Source organism: Chiloscyllium plagiosum, chromosome 9, assembly GCF_004010195.1.
Source record: "Chiloscyllium plagiosum isolate BGI_BamShark_2017 chromosome 9, ASM401019v2, whole genome shotgun sequence".
NCBI classification, from domain to species: Eukaryota; Metazoa; Chordata; class Chondrichthyes; order Orectolobiformes; family Hemiscylliidae; genus Chiloscyllium; species Chiloscyllium plagiosum.
Window position 1 is genome coordinate 35,354,161 of NC_057718.1, and position 23,582 is coordinate 35,377,742.

The following is a 23,582-nucleotide window of genomic DNA, read 5'->3' on the forward strand; positions in this document are numbered from 1 at the left end:
TAAAGGTGGATAAATCCCCAGGACCTGATCAGGTGTACCTGAGAACTCTGTGGGAAGCTAGAGAAGTGATTTCTGGGCCTCTTGCTGAGATATTTGTATCATCCATAGTCACAGGTGAGGTGCCGGAAGACTGGAGGTTGGCAAACATGGTGCCACTGTTTAAGAAGGGTAGTAAAGACAAGCCAGCGAACTATAGACCAGTGAGCCTGACGTTGGTGGTGGGCAAGTTGTTGAAGGTAATCCTGAGGGACAGGATGTACATGTATTTGGAAAGGCAAGAACTGATTAGGGATAGTCAGTATGGCTTTGTGCGTGGGAAATCATGTCTCACAAACTTGATTGAGTTTTTTCAGGAAGTAACAAAGAGGATTGATGAGGGCAGAGTGGTAGATGTGATCTATGTGGACTTCAGTAAGGCGTTCGACATGGTTCCCCATGGGAGACTGAGTAGCAAGGTTAGATCTCACAGAATACAGGGAGAACTAGCCATTTGGATACAGAACTGGCTCAAAGGTAGAAGACAGAGGGTGGTGGTGGAGGATTGTTTTTCAGACTGGAGGCTTGTGACCAGTGGAGTGCCACAAGGATCGGTGCTAGATCCTATACTTTTTGTCATTTACATAAATGATTCGGATGCAAGCATAAGAGGTATAGTTAGTAAGTTTGCAGATGACACCAAAATTGGAGGTGTAGCAGACAGCAAAGAGGATTACCTCAGATTACAACAGGATCTTGACCAAATGGGCCAATGGGCTGAGAAGTGGCAGATGGAGTTTAATTCAGATGAATGCAAGGTGCTGAATTTTGGGAAAGCAAATCTTAGCAGGACTTATACACTTAATGGTAAGGTCCTAGGGAGTGTTGCTGAACAAAAAGACCTTGGAGTGCAGGTTCATAGCTCCTTGAAAGTGGAGTCACAGGTAGATAGGATAGTGAAGAAGGCATTTGGTATGCTTCTCAGCCCTTTGGCCCATCTGATCAAGATCCTGGTGTAATCTGAGGTAACCCTCTTCGCTGTCCACTACACCTTCAATTTTGGTGTCATCTGCAAACTCACTAATTGTACCTCTTATGCTCGCATCCAAATCATCTCTTTAAATGACAAAAAGTACAGGACCCAGCACCGATCCTTGAGGCACTCGACTGTTCACAGGCCTCCAGTCTGAAAAACAACCCTCCACCACCACCCTTTGTCTTCTACCTTCTACCATGGGGAACCTTGTTGAACACCTTACTGAAGTACATATAGATCACATCTATCGCTCTGCCCTCATCAGTCCTCTTTGTTACTTCCTCAAAAAACTCAATCAAGTTTGTGAGTCATGATTTCCCACGTACAAAGCCATGTTGACTATCCCTAATCATTCCTTGCCTTTCCAAAAAATGTACATCCTGTCACTTAGGATTCCCTACAACAACTTGCCCACCACCAACTTCAGGCTCACTGGTCTATAGTTCCCTGACTTGCCCTTACCACCTTTCTTAAACAGTGGCACCACATTAGCCAATTTCCAGTCTTCTGGCACCCCACCTGTGACTATTGATGATACAAATATCTCAGCAATATCGAGTTCACCAATTTTAGAGCTTGAGTACCTTTCCCCACACTTTCCTCCACCCCCACACACCATGCCTTAGCATCACATGGGCTGCTACCACACACTACCCATTATCAGTCACTAATAGTCCCCATTAGCATCTATTCATCTTCCAAGGCTGATCACTAACCACTCCTTTGTCTGCCCAACTGTTCTCCCCTCTCTTCAGGCTCTATCTCCATCTAACGTTTACCCTTTCCTCCTCCTCCACACCCCCCTTCCATTTTGCTGCAATCCCGACCTCTCCGCCCCCACCCCCACCACCCTCCCAAACTTATCTTCCATACAAAAAACATCCTTTTCTGAGGTACCATCAGTTCTGAAGAAGGGTCACTGGACCCACAACGTTTCCTCAGCATTCTCTCCACAGACCTGCTGAGATTTTTCAGCTATTTCTATTTTGGCTCAATTTGGAACATTTGGCTAAAGTTATTCCGCTGTTAGCCAGGCTTTGTTGCTGGTTTGTTTCACCAACAGGCAGCATTCAGGCTCCTGAGTCTGGGGCTTGTCCAATTTATCTGCTTTTCATTTTTATCTTCTTTTCTTGCTTTCTTTTGACTTTTTAAGCTTCTGCTTCTACTTACCTTTTGGGGAGCAGTCGGTCATGGCAGCCTCAGCAGTGACCAGATCAATGAGAAAGGCAGAAGGCGGTAGAATGGTGACTCTGTCAGGGTCCAGAGTGTGGTGAGCCAGCAGAATGCTGGAGGGCAGCAGCGAGGTGGCTGATGAACCAGGAGTGGGACTCTGGCTGATGGTGGAGGGGCGGTGGTTGGCGGAGGAGCGAGCACGGAATCCAGCATCAGCTGCTACATTGGCGGAGGTGACGTCAGTGAGGTAGGTCCAGCAGGCAAAGATGGCACCTGAGGAGTAGCGACTTCGATGTTGGTTGGGTTTGGCACTGGCGTTGGCAGTAGGATTATGAACTGTCTTTCGGCTATATCATTTTATTTTTATTTATTATTCTTAAACTATTCAAAATAGTGCCAGGCCATGGCAACAGTGGAAGCTTATCATTGTATTTCATTATAAAATACACATGACAATAAAAATCTTTCATTCATTCAGTCTCATGATTGTCTGCACACAATGTCATAAATGGTGATTTGCCTTCATCCTGCTGAGATATAAGAACAGAAATCACCTGTTGTGGTGTTTAAGGGACACTGTAACAAACTGCATCTGACATCAATGATTACTATTTCAAAGACCCTGTCACAAAAGTTAGTGTAATTTACTAATTGCATCTTCCTTTGAAAATATAACTGTATGCTATAAATCCCACTTTGCGGATGAGGACCCATGCTGAAAAAAAGAAATAGCACTGATTATCTGAACCACATATCCCATTGTGTCTGTCTTCCTTCCTGGGAGCTCAGGACTGTTGAATTTATCCTGTTGAAATGAAGCCAGGAGAGAATGGTTGGTTCATAAGGACAGTCTGAGCTTTTATGCTGTCATCAGAAAATAACTTCAATAAGAACTTATATTTATGCAGTTTACACAATGCACATAAATATACTAATGTACCAATAACATGGAGCATTAGTATATTTATAAGCATGCAGGAAGACAGAAAGCAGGAACTAACAGACCAGTTAGTATGGGGAAGAAGTTCAAAAGTATTAGTAAAGATATTATGACAGGGCACTTAGGAACATTCAAGGTAATCAGTCAAAGTCAATACTGTCTTGTGAAAAGGAAGTCACTTTTAAACAATTTGCTGGTATTCCTTTTCAGAGGGTAAGAAAAACAGTAAAAACCCAGTAATGCTTGGAAATGAACATACTGATTGTACTGGATCTCCATCTTGAAGGATACAAGATGACTTGGATAATCGTGTCTCATTTATCAATTTACTCATTTTCTTTCTAGTTGGGAGAAACTGGCAGATATAATGTACTTCAATTTACAGAAGGCAGTTGAAAAAGTGTCACATCAAAGTGTATTTTGGAAAATAAAAGGCTTATGGAATATGGAGTGACATTTTATCATAGATAAAAGAGCGGCTGGCAAACAAAGAACAGAACAGACATAAATGGGTCATTTTCAGGTTAACAATATGGAGCAAGTGATGCTCCATGAGGATCTGTGATGGACTCTCAAGTATTTACACCTTATATAAGTGACTCGGATGAAGGAACCAAAAGTATAGTTGCTAAATTTGCTGATGACACAATGATAGCAGATAAGTAAGTTGTGAAGAGGATATAGGAACAATGCAACAGGATGGGTTAAATGAGTGGGCAAAGGTCTGTGAAATGCGATAAAATGTGGAAAAATTTGAAATCATCGACTCTGGCAGGAAGAATTTTTTTAATTGACAGATTATCAAAATAGTGAGAGATTGCAGAGCTTTGAGATATCGAAGGATTTGTGTGTTCTGAATCACAAATAGGTCAGTATGTAAGTACAGCAAATGATTAGGAAAACTAACAAAATGTTACTGTTTATTGCAAGGAGAACTGAATATAAAAGTATGAAGCTTTTGCTTCATTTTATACAGGGCACTGGTGAGACTATACCTGAGTATAGCATTGGTCTCCTTATTTAAGGAAGGATATACATGAATTGGAAGAAGTTCAGAGAAGGTTTATTAAACCAAGAATGGATGTGTTGCCCTTTGAAGACAGAGTGGATGAGGTAGGCTTGTATCCACTGGAGTTCACAAAAGTGAGAGATGGCTTGAAACATATAGAATCCTGATGGGTCTTGAAACGGTTGTCTATACTTTGGACGCTTTGATCAGTTCATGTATTGAAACCACTTTACCCAAGTGCTCTTGTTGGTGAGGCAGACAGAGGGACACAGAATTTAGTTTGCAGTTCATCTCAATTTTATTAACAAAATATTTCTTGTTAAAATCACTATGAAAGCATTTCCCACATACCCAAAAGAATCACTCTCTATCTCGCCCTATCCATTTAAGAAAGAGTATTACCTGCAATGATTCATGTGCTTGAGCTGGGCCATTGGAATTTCCTTCGTGTCTGACATAGGATTGGCTCTCTTCCATGAAGCTGGTTCTTGCAGGTCAGGTCAGGGCATATCCTCTCTCCTCTCACTCTCTCTCTGAGTGTCTCTCTCTTTCTACAAGTAGTTAGGGCTCTGCTGTTGGCGAGGTCACATATTCGCTGAGTCTTCACTGAGTCCCCACTGAGGGGGCTAATGTCCAGGTGTGTCCCTCCTCATACTGAAACCTTCCAGAATGTTCTGTGGCCTTTGGTCAATGGGATTATGAGCTGGGTTCAAATCATCCAGTGGGGTCGCACCAACACTCTTCACTGTCGCCGTGCCTGGAGGTGTAAAGTGCAAAACGTCAGGCAGCCAAGGTACCAGAATGTCTGATCCATTTCTCCAATGCACAACACTTGGGCTAATTGAAACTGGTTCCCCTTGAATCTCTGTAACCTCTTTGATCTTGGTTTTTCACTGTTTGCTGCAGCCACTTGCTGCCGACTACTGTTTAGTTTGGGCCAATTTTCTGTCAGGCCTGACTTTTCCATCTATGGGTCAATTTAGAGTGTCCAATTTTGAGCCTGTGGTCACTTGACCACAAAAGACTGGATGGGGAGAGGATGTTTACCTTTGTGGGAGAATCTGGGACAAGGGGTCACTGTTTAAATATGAGTTACCATCTATTTAAGATAGATATAAGGAGGGGTTTTTTTCTCACAGAGGCTGGTGAGTCTTTGGAATTTTCTTTCTGAAAAGGGGGTGAAAGCCGTCCCTGTGAATATTTCTGAAGCAGAGATAGATGGATTCTTGATAAGCAAAAAGGTAAACAGAGGGACTAATTTAAGTGGGAGTAGTAAAGTTTGGGAAACTGGTCAGCATGAGTGATTCTACAACAAAACATAAGGTACTTCATTGAAATGTTTTAAAATAAATTGTGACACTGAGCCACAAATGGAGGTATTGGGTCAGATGACCAACAGCTTGGTCAAAGATAGGTTTGCTTCCTCTGTATGATGCTTTCTTTGCTGTGTTGTTCTTTTTGTACACTGGGGAACATAGACTGAATAAAACATGCAGAAAGACCAATATTGCTTTGTTATTACTGATCTTAGTGAAAAATAAACTGATTTAAGATTAAATTTAATCACTTCAGTCTTTCTACATTGTGATCAAGATTTCCTGTTGCCATTACACTTCTGGTATCTATTTCATTTTACTGTTGGTCACTGATTTGCTTTCTCTCAATCTGTTTTTCCTTTGAAAAATTAAGGAGTTTGCATTGACATTGAGGCATTACTAGGCACACCTTCCTGCCTGCCAGTTTTTTGCAAAAATGTAGATATACACAAACAATAGAAAAATATTGACGGAAACAGGCTCTTCCATCATGTTCAAAGTTGCGTTTTGAAGTGAATTTAGGAAAACTATCTCAAGTTTTGATTCTATAGGCATCTTTAAAAGCCAATTTTTTTGAAGCAAAACTAGCATTGGGACTGGCATAAAGTCAACCCCTTTCTCCCACTATTATTTTACTGTGTGAAGGTCTAGGTGCTATATTTGAAGAAGATTTACTTAGTTCCTGTGAGCCAAGAATATCAGTCTGGCTATTGCCCTGGAGACTTTTGACACTTTCTTATCCCTATGGAAAGCATACAGCCGCTACCATCAACAATCATGTCTCTGAGCAGACAACAAGTGACCCCATGGTTCAATCAATGTTTGCCTGCAGGATCTCCTCAAGGCTGTGCACGCACTGTGGGAGGTTCTCTTTCCTAGGGGTGGCAGGCTAATAAGGTGGTTTGGACAGAGGTCGCAGCAGAAGTTAACAGCCATGGGTTAAAAACAGAAACCAGGAAGAGAAACAATGAAAGATCCCCTGCACTCCTCAATGGCAAATGGTAGCTGTTAGTCACTGAAAGGTGATGTTGATAAGAGCTTCAAGTAATATCAATGTATGAATGGAAAGGATTGCTAGACAAGGGTTTGAGTTGCAGACTTTAGCAATGGATGGAACATGTGGACTAAATTTGTAGGAGCCACTTCATGATGTGATTGTTTTCATGAGTTTCCCATGTGTGAAACAGTTAATAGGGAAGGCTCTGGAGCTGTCATGGTGCTCATGCACATAGAGTGAATGTGCACTTGATCAGATGACACTCAATCTTTCTGTGTGCCTGCATGAGGAAAGGGTTCATAACCACAGGGAGTGCTTTAAAATGAGTCAAAGTGTTGCAAACATCAGGATATTAACTTGATGAAAGGAGGCTTTGGGTCTGATTAGGTAGGATCGGAAATGATTGTGTGCAGATGGAGAGGCTGGAATTTCAAGACTTGCGAAGGTTTTGAATGAGGATGTCTCCAGTCTGGAGTCAACTGGTCACGTAAGAGTAATACCTGAAGCATCGATGATGTGTAAAACATTAAAAATCACACAACACCAGGTTATAATGCAGCAAGTTTATTTGGAAGTATGTATCTGTGGACTATTACCTGGTGTTGTGTGATTTTTAACTTTGTCCACCCCAGTCCAACACTTGCACTTCCACATGATAAGTACAACTGTGAACTAAATTTTTATGTTGCCCATGACAGGTCCTCGCAACACGATCAAGAGAGAGAAGCAGCTTTCCACTAGACCACCTCCACCCATGCCTCCATGCTGAGAGTGAAGAGATATGCCATTCAGTGGGTGGATCATTATTTCATTCCTCTGAAGCCCAACCAGCACAGGGACAGTCACCTTAGTGGCTATATGCTCTAGATTAGGCTGGTGGTCACAATCCAATGAGCACATCACTGACATGCCACAGCAGCTGATAGAGGAATGAAGAGCCAATGTCCATGATAGTCTGAACACTTTTGGAGACCGGACTTTGCCGAGCCCCATGTTTCAGACACGCGTCTGAAATTGGCCACAACAAACAGATGCAGAGACAGGCAGGAAACCCTCTGACTGATATCCCTGAGGCTACACACAAACTTGAGTGAAAGGTGGAGGAGTTTATTAAAGTTCTACCTGCTCCAGCGATGCAACCACAATGCACACAACGCTCCAGTTGAGATCTAACAAGCATCTTCTATAGGTTCAACATTACCTCCTTTGCTCTTGTGCTCCATGAACTTGGTCACAAAGCCCAAGATACTGCATGCTTTAGTAAATGTTCTCTCTAACTGTCATGCCACCTTCAATGACCTACCCTCTTAAGTATTGTTGTCCTTATTTCATCAGATCAACAGACCTCAGACATTCAATGCCTTATCCTTTTTGATGTCAAGAATAGCCAATATAGGTCAAAAAAATTTTTTATTACCTATTCTAAAATTAATCCCTGCAGAGAAAAATCCATTCTGCTGTCTTACCAGAAGTGTGTGCATGTGAGTGTGTGTTCTGGATTCTTCATGTTTTTATTAAATTATGTGCATTAACCAATTCTGTATCTTAATTGAATGGGTTCTGATTCATAACAATTGCAAGCTTATTGAAGAAACCTGGCTGATGTATTTTCCATTCTAAGTCTAAAATAAAGAAAGCCTAAAATTAGCCATATCAGAACTCGTGTCTAATATTTTTATTTTATTTTGAATGTGATCCGAAGGCTTGTTAATTATATTTGGATGTTTGCCTGAATCATTATATTTGGACAATACTGGGTTTACATATCACTATACAAATTAGGTGTTCTTATTTAGTATCTGCTGCCTCAGTTAATATTTGGATGGACAAAAACACTTAGATGGACAATCAAATGGATCCCCCCACTCCTCACCAGTCCTTGGTGTTCCTTCATTCACTACAATAACCTTAGCCTTCCATTAGCAGTATCTGTGGTCCCGAAGCTACATCATCCATAATAGGTCACAAAAGTATCTGCATCTTTGCTGATTCTCATTGCAAACACAGTGGTGGCAAATGATACCATGATAACTTCAACAGCATCTCTAAGACACAGATATCTCACTAACCCACCAATCCGAGCAGCGTAGGTATTGACACATAGGCAGATATTTCAACTGTGGATAACATCAGAGTCAAACATTATCCTGTCCTCATTCAACATCCAAACACAAATACTTCCAGCAAAGAACTCTGGACACTGATTCGCATGTTTGTCTCGTAAACATAGATTATTAATTGACAGGATAAGTCCTTGGTCTCTGCAATGATACAATTACCACATAATCCTTGTTCCAAAAGAAAATCCTTCCCATCTAGTGTCTGTATGAATGTATGACTACTGATATTCCTTCCCCTGACCTAGCGATACCGTCACCTCTTGTTTGTTTCAGGTCAACTCATGTAAAACAGTTAGCTGATCAACTTGGATCTTTCCTGAGAGCATTCAACAATTGAATTTGATTGAAGGTCAGGAAAGCTCCCATTTTAGACAGAATAACACCAGCATATTGAATAATACAACAAAACACCAGAGGGTTCGCACACCAGAGGGTTTAATCTTGAAGGTTTGGCAACTTGGCGGCAAATGGTAAAAAAAAATAGTCTGCCTTGCCAGGTTAAAATACCATCATGCTTTTCTGTGACATTGCAGAAGCCAATGCCTAAAATGCTGGTCAGATTTTGTTTGTGTCAGGAATTAGCTTTCTGATTTTATGTGAATGCGAAAGAATCATTTCAGAAACGGGCCGATGCTGTCAGTTGAAATTCAGGCCAACATTGTGTTTGCATTATTTATTTAAATTGTTAGAAAACTCAGTTCAGCCGCTTCTTGCATTTCTAACACAGACTGCCAGCAAACTCAGAAAATTATTTTTCAATGACGAGCCATTTTTAGAACCTACTATTAACCCCGATAAGTTAATAAAATACCTGGGGCTGGATTTTCAGCCCCCAACAGGGTTAGATTAGATTAGATTAGATTACTTACAGTGTGGAAACAGGCCCTTCGTCCCAACAAGTCCACACTGCCCCGCCGAAGCGCAACCCACGCATTCCCCTACATTTACCCCTTACCTAAGACTACGGGCAATTTAGCATGGCCAATTCACCTGACCTGCACATCTTTGGACTGTGGGAGGAAACCAGAGCACCCGGAGGAAACCCACGCAGACACGGGGAGAACGTGCAAACTCCACACAGTCAGTCGCCTGAGGCGGGAATTGAACCCAGGTCTCTGGCGCTGTGAGGCAGCAGTGCTAACCACTGTGCCACCGTGCCGCCCATTGGTTAGGGCCAATGGCAGGCAAGAACTAAAACTAGTCCTGACAACCAACATAACAGTTCCCCAGCTTCATCCCACCTCTGAGACATTATTGAGGAAGCAGGATTGGGACATTAAACTGCCCAATTGTGGTGGCTGATTTGGAGCTCAAATTAGGCCAACAGGAATTTTGCAGTTGACTTAAGTTCCCATGGGGGACAGGGGCTAGTTTACATATGCTAACATATATGTTAGCCACAGGATTAGGCCATTCAGTCCTTGCTCTGCCATGCAATGCGATCATAGCTGATCTGACTACCCCACATTCCTGCCTAACCCGAATAAACTTTCACTTCCTTGCTTATCAGGATTGACTTTCATCCCACTGCCTTTGAAAAAATATTCCAAAGAATCATGACTGTCTGTAAGAAAACATTCCTCCTCTTCTCTGTTTTAAGTGAATGACCCTTTATTTGTAAATCATCATGCCCAGTTGTAGATTCTCCAAGAAAAAGAAACATCCTTTGTATATCTGTCCTTTCAATCATATCCCATCCCCACACAACCTTAAATGTTTCAATCAAACCACTTCTTACTTTTGTAAACTTTATTGGACACATGGAAGAAAGTGCTGACTGCAGATGCTGGAAATCAGAATTGAGAGTGCAGTGCTGGAAAAGCACAGCAGGTCAGGCAGCATCTGAGGAGCAGGAGAATCGACGTGTTGGGCATTACCCCTTCATCAGGAATGGATACATGCCTAGACAGTCCAACCTTTCCCCATAAGACAAATTATTTATTCTAGGTATCAATCAAGGTAACCTTCTGTAAACTGCTTCTAATCCATTGATATTATTCCTTAACTAAGTAGACCAGTAATGTACAATTTCTCCGGGTGTGATCTTAAAAGTGCCCTGTTTAACAGGAGTGTAATCTCCCTACTTTTGTATTCAATCCCCTTGCATTAAATTATAACAGTCTGGTCACTTTCCTCATTATATGCTGTACTTGTATATTGACCTTTTGCAATTCATGTAGTTAGACACTCAGATCCCCCTGCAATCTCTCTTTTGTTTTGTATTCGATAATACAAAACAGCTTTCCAGTGATGGACTAAACACCCAGTGGTCCAGACAGCCCGAGAGCACCTCCCTCCCTGCCTGAGTGCAGAAGCAGCCACAGACATTCCTGTTGAGGACCTTTGCCTCCAGGGATGGATTGGCTGCTACATCTACATTTTCATTAAATATTTTTAAAAATTGGAGAGACGCCACCTTTATTATGAAGTGCCCTCTTTATGACTTACCTTCAATCACTGACAGCTGTCCTTCAAGCTGAAAGGGACCTGATTTGCCCCTCAATTTCAAGAGTCCAACTGACTCCTTAATGGATCAGTAAACGTAACTACCCACTGGCCATTAGTGGCTACACTGGGGAAGATCACAGGGAGTCACTGTCTCCCCCCATCATGATCAGGCTCAGAATTCAGAGTTTAGATTAGAGTGGTGCTGGAAAAGCACAGCAGTTCAGGCAGCATCCGAGGAGCAGTAAAATCGACGTTTCGGGCAAAAACCCTTCATCAGGAATAAAGGCAGAGTGCCTGAAGGGTGGAGAGATAAATGAGAGGAGGGTGGGGGTGGAGAGAAAGTAGCATAGAGTACAATAGGTGAATGGGGGAGGGGATGAAGGTGATAGGTCAGGGGGGAGGGTGGAGTGGATAGGTGGAAAAGAAGATAGGCAGATAGGACAAGTCATGGGGACAGTGCTGAGCTGGAAGTTGGAACTGGGGTGAAGTGGGGGAAGGGGAAATGAGGAAACTGTTGAAGTCCACATTGATGCCCTGGGGTTGAAGTGTTCCGAGGCGGAAGGTGAGGCGTTCTTCCTACAGGCATCTGGTGGAGAGGGAGCGGCGGTGAAGGAGGCCCAGGACCTCCATGTCCTCAGCAGAGTGGGAGGGGGAGTTGAAGTGTTGGGCCACAGGGCAGTGTGGTTGATTGGTGCGGGTGTCCCAGAGATGTTCCCTAAAGCGCTCTGCTAGGAGGCGTCCAGTCTCCCCAATGTAGAGGAGACCGCATCGGGAGCAGCGGATACAATAAATGATATTGGTGGATGTGAAACAATCTCAATCTCTGTTTTCCACCCTTGGAGTGAAAATCAACTCATTTATATCAAAAGTTAGCTAACAAGAAAATCTTAATTCCCTTTGACAACTGGAGTCAGAAAAGTAGTGAATGCAATTGGTCAGCTCCGTTAAATTCTGTAGAGTCCAAATGATTGAAGTTAACAATTTATCTTGTTACAAATATTTAATATTTTAATTGTGGCATTTTTTTCTTAAGCTGCAGCAATACCATATTATTTTTATTCTATTGCTTTGGCAGACTCTTTCCACATTTATAGTTGGCAGACTCTTTCCACATTGAACTCAGGAGTGACTATGTGACTATGCCAGTCTCTTGCGCAAGCTGTCTTTTTTGTTATTTTGTGGGACCGTGAGAATTGCTGGCTGGCCAGCATTTTTTGCCCATCCCTAAATGTCCTTTTGAAGGTGTGGGTGAGCTGTCTTCTTGAACCACTGCAGTCCACAAGCTGTAGGTTGACCCACAATGCCCACAATGAGAAGGAATTCCAGGATTGGGCCCCTCATATAGCATGCAGCCATCTTCACAGATGATAAATCTGGTCAGAATAAAGCCACTATGCTGTCTGAATCTTGAAAAAGTAATTCAAATGAACTCGTAAAATCGGCCAACATGAAATATAAACAAGATACATTACAGGACTCAGATTTACAGAAAAAATAAACAGCAAGTGAGTCAGGCCTGCTTCACTTACTTCCCTTTTGTCATTGTGAATTATGGAGCCCCTAGTGCCACTAGTTTGTTTATTTTTCAGTAAACCACTGAGCCCTGTCATGTTTCATTTGTCTTCCCAATGAATCCATCACTTCAAGATGTTCTCATTTAGCTGTACTGCAGAATGATGTTTTATGTAATATTTAAAACTGTTGTCACCTCTATAGCTTACAATCTCTTCCAATAAGCTGCAGTTATAGCTCAAGCTGGTTTCACAGTGGTCCAGTAATGAAATATCATAAGTATTGTGATGACCCTTGACCCCAAACAGTACAATAAGGGAAATTTATAATTACTTTTAAAGGTCCACAAAGTCCTTAATGTTTTTCCAATTGGTGAAAGGGATTTCGAAGAGTTTGTATCCATTTCAAAGGGATCCATTTTCTCGGATAATAAGAAATAGGGGACCGTGTGACTTGACAAACTTTAACAAACTTCTTCATCAAGGAGGGAGAAGTCACAAAAGGCTGGCAGTCACAAAGTACAGTCGCAGACAGTGAGAGAATTGCAAACAGAGGATGTTGAGTGTAAAGGGTTGAAATGATGCAGACGCAGTGGAGCTAAGGCACTATCCAATCAGCATTGCTTATGGAATGGCAGTGCAGGCCCGAAGGGTCAAATGGCTTCTACATGCTCATAATACAAATCGTAGAGTCGTAGAGAAGTACATAATGGAAGCAGATCCAACTCATCCAGACCAAAAAGTTACCTTGGATTAATCTAACTCCATTTGCCAGCAATTCGCCCACATCCCTCTAAACCCTTCCTACTCTCTACCCATCCAGATGCCTTTTAAAAATTGCCCCTTCAGTCCTTTTTAAATCTTTCTGATCTCACCTTAAACCTATGCCCTCTGGTTTTGGACTCCCCTACCTGGTAAAAAGATGATGAGTATTCACCCTATCGATGGCCCTCCATGATTTTATAAACCACTATAAGATCACTCCTCAACATCCAATACTCAAAGGCAAATAGCTCCAACCTAGTCAGCCTCTTCCTGTAGCACAAACCCTCCATCCCTGGCAACATTCTTGTCAATCATTTCTGAACCCTTTCACGTTTAACAATTTCCTATAGCAGGGAGACCAGAACTGAACACAGTATTCCAAAGGTTGTGTGCCACAAGGATCAGTGCTGGGTCAACTTTCTTTTTGTCAGAGGAGGTATGAATAGTAAGTGTGCAGATGACACCAAAATTGGAAATGTAGTGGACAGTGAAGATAGTTACTTAAGAGTACAATAGGATTTTGATCAGGTGGAGTCAAAAGTGTGGTGCTGGAAAAGCACAGCAGGTCAGGCAGCATCCGAGGAGCAGCAGAGTCAATGTTTTGGGCATAAGTACTTCATCAGGATGAATGATCAGGTGGGCCAATGGGCTGAGGAAGATGGAGTTTAATTTAGACAAATGTGAGTTGCTGCATTTTGATAAGGCGAATTAGAGCGAGCCTTATACATTTAATGGTAAGTTCCTGGGGAGTGTTGCTGAACAAGGAGGCCTGGGAATACAGGTTCATAGTTCCTTGAAAGTAGAGTCACAGGTCGATAAGAGAGTGAAGAAAGTGTTTGGTATGCTTGCCTTTATTGGTCAGTGCATTGAGTATAGGAGTTGGGAGGTCATGTTGCAGGACATTGGTTAGGTCATTTTTGGAATACTGTGTGCAGTTTTGGTCTCCCTACTATAGGAAAGATGTTATGAAATTTGAAAGGGTTCAGAAAAGTTTTATAAGGATGTTGCCAGTGTTGGAGGGTTTAAACTATAGAGAGAGGCTGAATAGGCTGGGACTATTTTCCCTGAAGGCTGAGGGGTGACCTTATAGAAATTTATAAAATCATGAGGGGCATGGATAGGATAAATAGACAAGGACTTTTCCCCAGCATGGGGGAGTCCAAAGCTAGAGGGCATAGGTGTAAGGTGAGATTAGAAAGATTTAAAAGGGACCTAAGGGGCAACACTTTCATGCAGAGGGTGGTGCATGTATGGAATGAGCTACCGGAGGAAGTGGTATAGGCTGGTACAATTACAACATTTAAAAGCATCTGGTTAGATATATAAATAGAAAGATTTTAGAGGGATATAATCCAAATGCTGGCAAATGGGACTAGATTTATCAAGGATACCTGGTCAGCTTTGATGAGGACCAGAGGGCTGTTTCCATGCTGTACATCTCTGTGACTCTATGACTCTAAGTGGCCTAACCATGTCCTGTACAGCTGCAACATGACCTCCCAACTCCTATACTCAAAGTACTGACCAATAAAGGAAAACATACCAAATGCCTTCTTCACTATCCTATCTCTCTGTGACTCCATTTTCAAGGAACTATGAACCTGCACTCCAAAGTTCAGCAACACTTCCCAGGACCTTACTATTAAGTGTATAAGTCTTGTCCTGATTTGACTGAACAAAATGTAGCACCTCACATTTATTTAAATTAAACCCCATCTGTTATTCTTCGGCCCATCTGTTCAAGGCCCAGTTGTACCCTGACGTAACCTTCTTCGCATCTACTACTCCTCTAATCTTGGTGTTACCTGCAAACTCACTAACCATACCTCCTATATTCACATCCAAATCATTTATATAAATGACAAAAAAGCAGTGAACCCATCACCAATCCTTGCGGCATACCTCTGGTCACAGGCCTTAGTCCAAAAAGCAACCCTCCACCACCACCTTCTGTCTCCTATCTTTCTTATGAAATAAAGCAATTTGCTTTCAGGGAAAGGTTAGTATTTTTTTGCTCGGCAAAACAGGTTCTTGAAGTATGTAAGTTCCAAAGCAAGAATTATTGCTTGCTTGGTTGAAAAAGCTACATCATCAGGAACGCTGTGATCTGAGGCACAGTAGGTTTTGAGGATTGTGTCTAGCTGAGGACAATTGAACCCATGCAATACAAAGATTCATTTTTTGTCGGGTATGATACCCAACTTACCCTGTGTAAATAAAGAACAGCATCTTGTCAAAGTGTGCAGCTAAATAGCACACATTTCTGTGGGGAAAAATGTTTGAACAAAAAGTATCTTTGTCATACCAGCTATTTAAAGTGAAATCTAAGTTCATTTATAATGTCATTTGTCTGCTAATTCATATTTGTGTTGGTTACGATCTGGAATAATGTAAGAACCACAAAAAGTGGAATCTTGTTACTCATTTCTTCGTTTGAGGGTCAGCCATGAAGAGTGGTTATTGTGATTTACGATCTCCTCACAGGAACTGTAATCTACAGTGTGTCTGGAATCAATCCACATTACTGGAGTCACACTATAGTTGATATTGAGTGACCAATTCTGTATATCCATCCTACAGCATTACATACCCTCAAATACATCACCTAAAATTTCATTTCCTGGCTCATCAAAAAAGAAAGGTTTGCATTTATATATTTCCATTTATGGCTTCAAGTAAATACTTTATTACATGTTGCAGTCCAGAAAATCAAAGCTATCAGCAAATTCTTATAAGCAGCAATGTGGTGATGACCTGATGGAGTTCGAGTTCCTCAGTGGTTGGAAAATTATTGGGTTCAATGTTCATATAACAAAGTTGCCTGTAGAAGCATGGAAGCCCACTCCAAGATATGAAATACTGTTGGTGGAACACATGCCCAGAGGCATCGGGAACAAAGTACTGTCCCTGATGACCTCCTGTAAAGACGGCAGCCACTGACCTGGGCCTCCCCACCAGTGAGGTGTCGCAGGTTCAAATGGTACAATAGCAATTTCCTACTCAGGCTTTAAATTGTTCTCACCGTGTTTATAAAGCCTCCCAATCCACCCACCAAGCTCCATCCTTCCAGTAAGATGGCGGTGGAGTAGGGCTTCTGAGCTGGAGGCTCATCTGTTCTGTCCAATTTTCATTTTGTCTCTTTTCTTTCTCTTTTCTCATTCCGATTTAAAAAAAAAATTATTTTGATTACCTGTTACCGAAGACCTTGGTCGTGGTGACATTAATGGAAGCGGTGAGTAGGCCCAGCAACACGGACTTGTGGCAGTGGCATCAGCCAGGTTCCAGGTAACTTCTGCATTATTGAATAGGTCCTAGCGTCAACTCACGGCTGCTGTGGTGAAGGCAGGTTTGGGTTCCCAACAGAGTCTGCGTCCAGCCATGAAGGCAGAGTTTGGGCCCAGTACAAGGCCTGGCTGCATCGGTGAGGTGGGCCCAAATGAACTCACAGCAGCTGTGGAGTCAGGTTTGGGCCTGTGTGGTAACCGGAGGCAGGCGCCTGCACTGTTGAGGTCCAGCAAGGACTCAGAGGGATATGGGTGCCGGTGGAGGTGAGATGGCACTGAAGAGTGAGCAACCTTTATTTCAGGGGCAGCGACGTGGCAAAGTGGACTTGCGTCTGGCCACCAGGCCCACAGTCCATAATGCAGCACTTAACAAGATGAACTTAAAGTTGAACAATTTTTCTCTATTTCTTCATTTTTCTGCCTTTATGTTCTACGTTTTTGTTTGTTTTTCCTGTGTTCTAACATGGCGCCGGAGAATGGTGACACTATACAACACAACACTTTTCATTCTGTTTTGTAACAAAATACATGCAACAATAAATAAATCAAATCAAAATACCGGTAAGCAGCACCAAGTACCATTAACTACAAACTTTTGTTTGTACAAGCAAAACAATTTACCGGTATTGTACAATCTATTCGTTCTTATTCAAATATTAAAGGTGTATATTCGATGTGGAGCCATTTGTGACAGAAACGGGAAGCAATTGATTGGTCAGCAGCTGGTAACCCTAATACTTACAAATGTAAATTCTCATCAAACTCTGAATTTCTTACTTTTCTCATGAGCCACGCAGAGTGGTTGAGAGGCCACTGTATAACTGTAATGCCACTGGACAAATAACACATTCTTGTACAGAATTTAAAAGGCTTCAGTCAAATGAGGTCAATATCACTTTGAGGCAAAATTTGCAAAGTTAAGCAAATTTAAGAATGACGGCATCTGAAAGACCCTACGTATTCAACATGGAAGTGCTGTTACGTGAGATGAGAACAAGAGGGCAGATGGAAGCAATGGAGGAGGAGGTAATCGAAAAGGCAGAGGAGTGAATACCTGTTAAAAACAGGAAGGGAAAATCCTGCTAGGACCCCAAAGCCTCCCAGCAAAAGGGGAAAAGACAGCTGCACGAGGGAGGGATGGCCAGCTCTTCGGATGGTAAAGACGGGCACAAGGAAGGTCATGACCACCAGAAGAAGAGACAGAGCGCCATAGGTGAAGAGGAGGGCATTTCCTCCCAAACAGGAAACAACGGACCCCCCGAAGTCCACCCTCCACCCAATGAGAACCAGGGGGTACCCACTGCCCCACAACTACAGGTAACTGAGAGCTGTGATCCTCTGACTGTCCCACTGTCAGACACAGAACTGGATGGTGCAGACCCTTGCCTTGGCTCAATGACACCAGAGCGGATAAATTACCCCAGTGAGGAGCTGGATAAATGACCCTCAGCCCAGCGAGGGTCCAGCAGTTCGTGCTCACCATGGGGATGCAGACAGCTACCCCAGAGACAGGACAGTCAAATGGACAATGGTAACCCCATAAACTGGAGGTTAAAGAAGGTTCCTTTGCTATCATATAACAGGGAGCCCACTCAGTAGGTGGGTTCCGCTGAAGCCACAGCCAAATACTAAAAGACTGGATGGTTAATAAACGAAACTGTAAATACGATAACTGTAAATTTGATTAATTCGATCTGTTCTATGTAATGTTAAGACATGTAATGTGTATGTATATATGAACGACATGACCAATTGTACAGGTACCAAAGATTTATTTCTATGAATAAAGTATATTTTGAAATAAAAAAGGAGATGAGAACAAGAGGCCCCATACCATGTTGTACAGGCTGACTGGAAAGAGTAACAGAGGTTGTCAGTGCAACAGTGTAGAGAGATGCTTAATGATCTCAGCAGGTGGCCAAGGTAAGTTGAAACCACAACATCCTTTTCTACTTAGACAGCTTCACTCATCTCCTTAACATGCTCTTTCTCTGTAAGCAAGTGTATTCACTTCTGTACTACCTTGCAAGAGCTTGGCTGCCACTAACAGAGAGCAGTAATTATTTGAGGAGCAAATCTAAAGGAATAGACTGGAATTTTACAATACGCCTCTATAACTATTAAGACATAGCTCTTAAGCTACTGACAAGCTTTAAAGGGAATAGGTTTTGTATTAGTGAGGAAACTGCAGGTGGAATTATTTTGTGGCAGATTTGAGGTAGAAACCTTTAACAGCACACTTTACTCCAATTACTTCCTTTAAATTGTGCCAAACCTGGTGGAAACTCAGACGAACATCAAAGATATGATATTTAATGCATCACAGGACCTGCATTCCTCCTAAACTTACCAGGAACTGAACTTTTATTTAGCACATTTTTATTCTGTGCCTCTTACATCTGTGGAATTCTGAATAGCATGAACTATTCAAACATCGCTAAGATACTGAGGAACAAAAAACTTGAAACTCAAATGCTTTGAAACCAGTTTGTACATTGTTTGCACCATAACCTATTTACACATTTGCTTAATTTCCTTTATTGATTATTGTGGCAGTCATTTTAATCTGAAAACCTCAACAACAGAGTAACTAAGATATCGAAGTATGGAACGAACTTCATGAAGGCCCCAAGCATGACTTAATCAATCCTTTGAATTATTCATGTGATGTTATCTATTACCGGATGTTCAAGAAAAAACTTCAAATTCAGAGAGCTGCAGCTTTCCTTCAGGGTCAGATTCAACACAACAGTACGGTAATGTGTGTGCCTGCAGCCCTGTTAGTGGAAGGATTATCACAGCTAGCCTTATTCAAATAATTATGATTGGCCTCCAGTGAAGTTCCTACTTGAATCTGTGAGTGACCTAAGCAGAGGAGGAAAGAGAAGGCCTATGTACAACAGGTACTGACAAAAATCGGGCAATCATTTCCAAGGAATTGAAATTTATGCAGGAATTCTTAAAATTATTACCAGTTTCATGGAACTTTAGAATCAGTTACCTTTGGCTGAATTTCAGTCCCCTTTGAGCAACAAAAATGCAAATTTTCGCCCTGGTATCCAACCTTCCCATGGTGCAAATGCAACCAACTTGCCATTTTGAAACATTCAGGTCTTGTTAACAGCCTATCATAAACACACACATGCACGCACACACACGCACACACACGCACACACATACACATGCACACTCACAGACACACATGCACACACACATGCATGCAAACACACACACTCATACATGCACTCCCACACACACAGACACACACATGCACACACACACTCTCACACTCTCGCACACGCATGCACACTCTCTCATACACTCACACATACACACTCTCACACTCACATATATATTCAATGATACGAGGGACTTCCCAGATACTAGCTTAAAATGATCACTGTTCAACTCTCAGGTGAGGTGTTTTGACTTTCCTTTTGAGCTGTAAGGCTTTGGAAATTTTGGGAAGTCTGCAGATGGAGGAGTTACAAAAGTTCTTATAGTCAGAAGGGACTAGAATTGAAAAGTCTCCAGGCAGAAAACTTGCTGCCAGTCAAGGGGACTATAATGCATTAATACTTTGTCCACACCATGACAGGATTAATGGAGCAAAAGCAACAGAGAGAGAAGTTGGTCACAGAGAGAGGGGAAGAGGCAGATGTTATTTATACAAAAGAGAACCTGTATAGTTAATGAATCGTGGACTCATAAAGACATACATAATGACAGTCCCGACTGGGGATGGGGTTTGTACACTTAGGAGTTATACATTTTTAATGTTCTACTTTGTGAATAAATCTAAAACTGCAAAGGTCGATTTTGGGTCTCATCTTTCACCAACTGGCTAGGTTAACAGATTGGTCTCAACAAAAGGCCAAACCCAACCAGCATCTAAAAGAGTCTCAAAATTCACTTAGCAACTATTAACACCTTGAAAACACAAGTTAATTTTGGTCTGAGAGAGTGTATCCAGAAGAAAATGGATCCTTTTTAAAAATAAACTTGTTGTGACCAGCCAAAGAGGTGGGCGGATAACCAGTTCAGCGCTTCACATCCAGAACTTAATGGTTTTAGTATCCCATCTGAAACCAGGACAAGTTGGTGAATTTCACCCGGGGACTGGCTGTAATGATGAGTAATTGTGAGTAATTCTACTTTCCATTCTATAATTCTCCTGTTTATAGAAAGTAGTCTAACAATTATCTGATGGTATGGCAGAGCAGCTTAGCCATACAGCATACTCAGACAGGGAGTTGTGGGCCCTTTGTGTAATCTATGTCAAAACGCGCGTATGAAGTGCCAGAGAAAGATTTGCCCCAGGTTTCAAAGCTCAGGCAATAGCTAGAATCACTGTGGTGCATCTGTGAGGCAGGTAGCTGTATGGATAGCATGTTTAAGGAGGGAGTCACACCGCAGTTGAGGTAAATGCCAACAGATAAGGAAATGTGTGACCATTAGGCAGTCCAAGAGCACCCAGCAGATAATGCAGGAGTCCCCATAATGATGTTGCTTAATAATATAGGAGTTGGAATGTTGAGGCTGTACAGGATGTTGATGAGTAATGGAGTATTGTGTCCAGCTCTGGCCACCCTGTTATAAAATGGATATCATGAAGCTGGAGATGGTTCAGAAAAGATTTACTAGGATGTTGCTGAGAATGGAAAGTTTGACTAACAAGGAGAGGCTGGCTAGGCTGGGACTCCTTTCACTGGAACGTAGGAGGTGGAGGAATGGCCTTATAGAGGTTTGCAAAATATCGAGAGGTACAGATAAGGAAAATGATAGGTGTCTTTTCTCTACGGTGCAATAAAATATCAAGGGGTACAGGTTAGGTGAATGGTAGGTGTCTTATCTAGGCTGCAGGATTTCAAGAGTAGGGGGCATAGTTTAAGCAGGGAGGGGAAAGACATAAGGGGAAATTTTCTTTTACCTAGCAAGTGGTTGGTATGTGGAACAAACTTTTCCAGAGGAAATGTTGGATGGGGTTACAGTTACAATGTTTAAAAGATTTTTAGATAGGTACATGAAAACAAAATATTTGGAGGGATATGGGCCAAGCACAGGCAGCTGGGGCTAGTTTAATTTGGGATTATGGTTGGACCAAAGGGTCTGTTTTCATGCTGCATGACTCTGTGACTCAGTTGGTTTGACATCTTGGATACTGGTGAGGGCGGAGCTTCCTCAGGAAAATGCACCAAAAGTCAAGTCGTAGCTGATCAGTTGTACAGGAGAAAAGGAAGAAGAATGGATTGCCAGCTGTGATAGGGGATTCTTTGTTTAGGAGACAGACAGGCTTCTCTGAGGCTGTAAATGTGACTCCAAACGTTGCCTCGCTTATACCAGGGTCAAGGACATTGCAGAGCAGCTGCAGGAGAATCTGGGAGAATGGCTAGCCAGACGTCATGGTCCATGTTGGTACCAATGTTATAGAAAGGAAGGGAGATGTGGCCCTGGAGTCAGACTTTAAGGAGGTAGGTAGAAAATTAGCAAACAGGGCATTTAAAGTAGTAATCACCAGATCACTCCACCCCACAGACAACATGACCGAAATAGGAGGATAAGACAGATGAATGTGTGGCAGGCAACGTAATGCAGGAGGAAGAGCCTGCGATTGCTGGGATGCTGCAATTGGCTCAAGGGGAGGTGAGGTCACATATGGACAGGTTGCACCTGAACAGAGCCAGACACTAATCATCCTTGTGCAGTATTTTGTTCATACTGTCGGACTCTATTCTGATGCAACCTGCCCACATGTGACCCAACTCCCCTTGAGCCAATTGCAACATCCCAGGAATCTCAGGCTCTCCCTCCTGCATTGCATTGCCTGCCACACATTCATCCGTCTTACCCTCCTACTTCACTCATCTTGTGCATGGTGTGGAGTGATCCGGTAATTACTATTTTCAATGCCTTGTTTGATAATTTTATCCCTACCTCCTTTAAGTCTGACTCCAGGCCATATCTCCCTTCCTTTCTATGTCATTGGTACCAACTAAAAACTTACCAGCAGGGGTGTGAGAACTGGGAGAGAAGATCAGAAAGAAATATCAGCATACATGGAAGTGGGAGGGGGGATTGGCACTACTTTAGAAAATGATAAGCAAGTAGAGGAACAAATCTGCAGGGAAAGAGGTGCAAACATTATAGAGCAATTATAATCAAGCATTTTATCTGAATCTAGAGTAAGACAGTGGTACTGTCAAGGACAGAGAAGGATAAGTATTTGTAGATTTTGTTCAAGAGAATTTTCTACAGCAGTATGTATCCAGTCCAACAAGAAGGCAGGCACTTCTAGACTTATTTCTTCGAAATGAGGTGATCTAAGTAAAGTAAATGTTAGTGGTGGAATATTTATTGGACTGTAATCAATGTATCATAAACCTTGGGCTGTGGAAAAGAGCAATGGCCAATCCAGAGTGAGAATAATTAACAGGGGGAGATCTGACTTCAACACAGCAAGAACTGAGCTGGGCCAGATAGATTGAGCCAAATGCTGGCAAGAAATATGAAGGCAATGCTTGCGTGCATGCATACACTCAGAGGTCAAGCTCCAAACAATCATTGATGCACTCATGCATATAAAGGAGAAGAAACCTTAAGCTAAACATCCAGAAGATGGAGGTCCTCTTCTGTTCTGCTCCCATTGTGCATTACTTCCCATTGACCATCAAGTGAGCCATTGGACAACCTGCATCAATTTCCATACCACGGGAAGATTCTTTCACAGAGCGCAGACATCAAAATGATAAAATGCACCTCCAATTTGCCAGTGCAGACTTTGGTCATCTGTGGAATAGAGTGTTTGATGACATTTACCTTAAACTTGACACCAAGCTCATAGACTACAAGATAGCAGTATTGAGCTGAAAAATGTGTTGCTGGAAAAGCGCAGCAGGTCAGGCAGCATCAAAGGAGCAGGAGAATCGACATTTTGGGCATAAGCCCTTCTTCAGGAATGAGGAGGGTGTGCCAAGCAGGCTAAGATAAAAGGTAGGGAGGAGGGACTT

General features: G+C 42.3%; 1 long non-coding RNA gene across 1 annotated transcript in view; it reads right to left on the reverse strand.

The window, feature by feature from the left end:
• Positions 1-23,582, reverse strand: part of LOC122552768 — a 98,245-nt gene that overhangs the window by 2,725 nt on the left and 71,938 nt on the right. Inside the window, exons 2-3 of the long non-coding RNA XR_006312490.1 lie at positions 4,537-4,891; positions 2,183-2,715 (exon numbers count right to left, since the gene is read on the reverse strand). This is a non-coding gene — a long non-coding RNA (uncharacterized LOC122552768). The remainder of the gene's footprint in view (positions 1-2,182; positions 2,716-4,536; positions 4,892-23,582) is intronic.